We start from the raw sequence: 6,166 nt of genomic DNA, 5'->3' as shown, positions 1-6,166 counted from the left end.
TTTTCTTTTTGTAAATCATCCACATATTTTAATAGAGAGATTTTAATTTATAAAAGTTTCCATTTATGACCAACCATGAAGGGAATTTTTAAAAGGAAAATTTTATTTCCGGAAACAAATTAGGAAGTTTTAATTTTGTGTTTAAAACTATCCTTCCTTGAAGGATTAGATATGGCCGGACACATTAATAGAGAAAAGGATTTTTAATTAGTTAAATTTTCTTTTTCAATGGTAAGAAAAATAAGGAAGTTTTTATTAAAACTTTTTTTATTTGCCAAGACCAAGGAATATAAAAGAGAGGGTGGAGGTGCCTCACCTCATAAGAATATACATCTAGTATTCCTCTCTTTTCTTCCTTGGTGTGGCTGGCCCTCCTCCTTCCCCTCTCTTTTTCTTGTGGCCGAAGTTCATCTTCTCTTGGAGTTCTTGTGGTGGTCGGATCTTGCTTGTAGAAGAAGGAGAGAAAGGAGGTTTTGTTTCTAGCATTCCTTGGAGCTTGGTGGTGGTGGCCGAACCTCATCTTCTCTTGGAGTTCTTGTGGTGGCCGAAACTTGCTTGGAGAAGAAGGAAGCTTGGGTGGATTCTCGTCTCGGTAGATCGTCACTCACACGACGTCCGAGATAAGAAGAGGAATACGACAGAAGATCGTGAGGTCTATAAGCAATAAAAGGTATAACTAGTTATTAATTCCCGCATCATAACTAGTTCATCCTTTTATTTAGATCTTAAAATACCAAACACAAGAGGCTAATAAATCTAGGTAATCGAATTTATGTTTTCGATTTTGTGTTTCTTTTGTTTTTCGAATTTGTGATTCGATTGTTCTTTTTTGTTAAACTTAGGGTTACTATAAGGAAATTAAATATTAAATTTCGTTGAAAGACTTTGTCTAGGAAGTGGTGGATGCTCCCATACCCAAGAAGACCTAGTGCCTCACCATGTTTAACCTGGAAGTCAATTTTTGAAATTAATATTTAATTGAATTTGTAATATGGGTGGATTTGGATCAATAATGTTAAGTATCGTTTGCGATCCAAGTCCAAACCACTAAGAACAGATAAGTTGAATTTGGAATCAATAATGTTAAGTTTCGTTTGCGATTCCAAATTTAATTTCTAAAGAACACAATAGGTTGTTAGGAATGGTTCAGGACTTGTACAAAATTTTTGTACAGGGAAACCGGTATGATATTCCCAGTAGCAAGCCCTCCGACGTTCAAGTCAGTCACCGAAAGTGTACAAGGAAAGCGGAGCAACAGTAATGTAGGCGCAAACGGTGAATAACGCATACCTCCATCGGTGATGGATCCCCCTTTATATAGAATCCTGGTGGGCAACGTACACACTTCTCGAGGCATGGACACGTTGCCTAATTGTCCCATGAAAGGATCTGTCAAGAAAGTACCTCTGATGTCATACCTTAATAGGGCATATATATCCCTAACAAGACAGTAGAAGCTTCCGTCGTACGATCCGCCTATCGACCATGCTTCGTGTTAGCGGTACTAGCTGCCAAAAAGATGTTGAGATATACGACAGTGGGCCCTTTGCTTGGTCGAGCGGGGTAGCCGCTCGGTCGGGATTCCTTCGCTCCGTCGGCCTCAGCTGCTCTTCTCTGCGGTGATTGTAGTAACGTAACCTCCACGTTCAGACAAGTTCTCTAGTCTCTTTGGCGTTCTGTTGCACCATATTAAGCGTCTATCTTGTCATATTATCTCAAGTTGGACAGGTGATCCGCTCGGACATGTCTCCCGTTGGTCGGGCTTGGGCCTAATCCAATCAGCCGTAGCAATCGTCCTCCGTTCGACCCTTTGACACTTTGACGTTGACTACTTTGACATTGATCTCCACTTTAACAATTGACCTTGTACCAGATGGATTTTCTTATATAGTCGCATCAATTTGGAAATTTAATTTATGTGTAAATTATGTCAAATTTTTATAGAATAAAGTATACTATACGCATGTATGCTCCATGACTAGTAATAAAAAAAAATTGCTAGATAAATGTAACCACTCTTTCGGAAATAAAGTTTATGATGGTAAAAAATAATTCTCTCGTACCTCTACCAATTCGTCCCCGGAATAAAATTTGATAAACATCCACATAACTGGGTAGCTTTAACCGCATGTGTTATCAGGAAAGCACTAAGGCCGTTCCCGTCCCTGTCAGGGGAGGCCAACCATCTCTCCTTCCTACAAACAATCTTTCGACAATAAAACTTATGATTAGACAAATCATTCAACATTCGAAATCGAGCAATTTATCAAATACAACCTTTAAAATTTAAAATTAATACAAAAATACTTCTTTTACATAAATAAAAATATATCTATATTTTACTTAAAAAAACTCATACCGGTCAAAATTTAGAATTTTAATGGTTACACATAATAGATACAAACTATTTGAACTTAACCATTATTAAAGTTTAGTCATCTTACTATTTAATAGAATTTAAGCTTTTTAATAATTAATTTTAGTGAATCCTAAAATTAAATTATATTAATATTATTTTTTTTCTTTTGATACTGAAAATAAATTTAAGACTTATTAATAATTTGTATTGATTATGTTTTATATAAAAAATATGTACTGATCCGATAGTAAGAACAGGGGACCTCGCCCTGTGGAGTCAACGTCACGTGGAAGTCACAGTGGCAGTTGCCCATCCGGAGAGGGCCGGGTCCGACCGGACGGTCGGCCGGCCGTCCGGTGGAATCGAACGTCCGGAGAGGGATGGGTCCGATCGGCTAGCCGACCGGACGATATTCGGCTGATGATTAAAGGCGCCCTGTCGAAATCAGGGTTCCAGCGCTCAGTGGAAAAGGTCGCAGGGCCGAACGGACTGCACGCTCGGCCAAAGTCATAAGGTAACACTGCTAATAGTCTCCACAAAGCACGTGATGGAAAATCTCCCCAAGTAAACCACCGCATATGTCCGGCCGGATGTTGAGGGAGCTGTCCGCCCGGACGCCAGATCTGGAGCAAAGGGGAAAAGGACAAGGGACGTCTTTTTCTGACAGCAGGTATGTTTCACGTGTAGGCCATGCTCCAAATCTTGTGACAGTGGATTCTGCTGTCCCATCGAGGACATGCTGAGACTGTAGTAGTATGGGTTAGGGAAGCTCACTGACAAGTCCTTACTGGGGTATGGGCCATGGACACGTGTACACCTCGACAGGTGTACACTCACTTCTTCGCTGCCCTATATAAAGGCCCTCATTCTTCCACTTCTTCACTGTTCGCTTGCCCGACTTGAGCGTCGGAGGGACGCCGCCGGGAACCCCTTCCCGGCCCAACTTCTGTGCAGGTTCGCCGGAGCTTCGTGCCACCAGTCGAAGATCCACGACAGCAGTCGAAGAGCGCCCCCGTGCCTAGCGTCCGTTGATTCAGCATTCGGACAGGATCAATTTGGCGCCGTCTGTGGGAACGCTCTTGCATCCGAACGGAAACAATGGACGAGGCTGGACGACAACACACGGTGACGCTTTCGACGGAGGAACTCGACGCCTTGATCGAGATAAGGGCCGCCAAGCTTGTGGAGCAAAAACAGAAATCCACAGCCGAGCGGCCGGAGCAGCAAGCAACCTCAGCTTCTGGTGGCCGAGCGGAAGCACCTCAAGCCACCGTTGCATTTCATCGAGCCCTATTTCGCACCCCTGAAGCCGCAGCAACTCATAGAGATCGTGGATCTTCTTCGGACGAAATGCCTAGACGAGATGACAGAAAAGGGAAAGCCCCCCGAGCGGACGCATCGCCCGAGAGGATTAATCGCCAATTTTCAGAGGCTATTCTACGAGATCCTCTGCCGAAGCACTACGTGCCTCCGACGATCGGCGAGTATAATGGGACAACCGACCCAGACGATCATCTGGGTAAGTTTGATAACACAGCTACGCTCCATCAATATACAGATGGAGTAAAATGCTGAGTTTTTCTTACCACTCTCGCGGGATCGGCTCAACGGTGGTTTCGGAGGCTGCCGGACGGATCCATCACAAGCTTCAAGGATTTCCGGACGACCTTCCTCCACCACTTCACAAGCAGTCGGCGCTATCAGAAAACCAGTGTTAGTATGTTTGCCATCAAACAGGAGCCGAGGGAGCCGCTCAGAGCTTATATCCAGCGGTTTAATCAGGTAGCCATGGATATTCCAACGGCCACCTCAGAGACAATGATGAACGCATTTACACAAGGCCTCGTGGACGGGGACTTCTTCCGCTCGCTCGTTCGGAAGCCGCCTCGAGACTATGACCATATGCTACACCGAGACAACGAGTACATCAACATGGAGGAGGCCTAAGCGGCTCGAAGAAAGGAAGCTCCGACTGATCGGGCTCCACCTGCCGAGCGGAAGCCTCCCACCGCTCATCAACCGCCAAGAGGACCAAGTGCCGAAGCAATTCGCTCCCCTCATGTGAGGACCCACGTGCAAGAGGTAGCGGCCGCCCGGCCCAAGCCAAAGAAAAAATGGACCCCGATGTTTTGCTCCTTCCACCGGACGGATACGCACAACACAAGGGATTGTCAAAGCCTTCCCTTAATTGCTCAGCCCGTGCCCCGGAATGGCGGTCGGCGATCTCCCTCATCCGATAAGCGGAAGAGACCTCATGAGGCCGACCGGACCCAAACTGATAGGCGACAACAACAGACTCCCGATCGACATCGTTCACCAAGGCGGGAGAATCGCCGCATGTCTAGGGAAAGGTCTCGACCATCCGCTCGGGAGGAAGAAAATAGAAGCAATACTTCCCGAGGCGAGATCAAAATTATCGCTGGCGGGCCGACCGGTGGGGACTCCAACCGAGCAAGAAAGGCGGGCGTCCGGCAGCTCTAGATCCATGCAGTCGGCTGTAGCCGAGAGCGGACGAGTGGACCCGAAATCAGTTTTGGACCGGGGGACTTGGAAGGAGTTGAAGTGCCCCACGACGACGCTCTGCTCATCAAAGCGGTAATAGCCAACTACACTATTCACCATGTTTTTGTTGACATAGGGAGCTCGGTCAACATCATCTTCAAGAAAGCATTCGATCAGCTACAAATTGACCGAGCCGAGCTGCTGCCCATGACAACTCCACTCTACGGGTTCACGGGCAACGAAGTCCTGCCGGACGGGCAAATCCGGCTAGTCATCTCATTGGGAGAAGAGCCGCTCAGGAGGACGAGGACAGTGAACTTCGTGGTGGTGGACTCTCCCTCGTCCTACAACGCCATTTTGGGACGACCGGCGCTCAGCGAGTTCCGGGCGGCCGTCTCAACCTTCCACCAGAAGATCAAGTTTCCCGTCGAAGACAAAGTTGGAGAGGTACGGGGAGATCAATGTTAGAGTGTATACTAAAAGCCTAGCTTTTGGTATAAACATTTATCTAGAAATAAGAATCACATTGGTCAAATGTCTACATTTATGATAAATGTAGTTGTTTAATTAATTTATATTGTAGATAACATGGTGTGTGGCGTCACACACAGAGGATCATGTTATCAGTACCTTATAAATTATAAACAGTAGCTCACGACCATAATGGAAAGGAACAAACCATTGAAAGGTCGTAGTGTAATTAGGTATCAGTTTATCTTGACTGTATAATTATACTAGTACACTCAGAGTGTATTGAGTAGGACCATTTGAGGTCGTTTCTTTTATACTGACTTTATAAAGAAACAAAGACCTCTGTTATTATGGAAGTGTGTGCTCTTAATCCTAATATAATAACAAGCACATATATTTGATATTTATTCTTTAATTTATCAATGGGTGAGATTTAGTTCGATGAATCAATAAGCCCGATAAGTTGGGAAATGGTATCATTTATAGTGTGTGTTGTTGATTATAGAAGGAAACTGTGTCCTAGAGATACTAGGTTGATAATGTCCCCAAGAGGAGCTCATAAAGATTGTCATGTTAAACCCTGCAGGTGGACTTAGTCCGACATGACGATAAGGTTGAGTGGTACTACTCTTGGACTAAGATATTAATTAAATGAGTTGTCAGTAACTCACTTAATTAGTGGACATTCGATATCTTAAACACAGGGAGACTAACACACTCATAATAAGAAGGAGCCCAAAATGTAATTTGGGATTGGTGCGGTAGTTCAATAATAGTTCTCTAGTGGAATGAATTATTATTGATAAAATTAAGTTGTGTGTTCGGGGCGAACAC

At 44.6% G+C, this 6,166-nt stretch overlaps 1 non-coding gene across 1 annotated transcript; it reads right to left on the bottom strand.

Annotated features, from left to right (window-relative positions):
* Positions 1-2,083: 2,083 nt before the first annotated feature.
* On the bottom strand, positions 2,084-2,205 carry LOC121983651. The gene has a single exon (XR_006112672.1). It is a non-coding gene; the product is annotated as a U6atac minor spliceosomal RNA (small nuclear RNA).
* Positions 2,206-6,166: the final 3,961 nt, after the last annotated feature.

Source organism: Zingiber officinale, chromosome 5A (genome assembly GCF_018446385.1).
Source record: "Zingiber officinale cultivar Zhangliang chromosome 5A, Zo_v1.1, whole genome shotgun sequence".
NCBI classification, from domain to species: domain Eukaryota; kingdom Viridiplantae; phylum Streptophyta; class Magnoliopsida; order Zingiberales; family Zingiberaceae; genus Zingiber; species Zingiber officinale.
The sequence above is the reverse complement of the archived record's forward strand: the minus strand, read 5'-3'. Positions and strand labels throughout refer to the sequence as shown.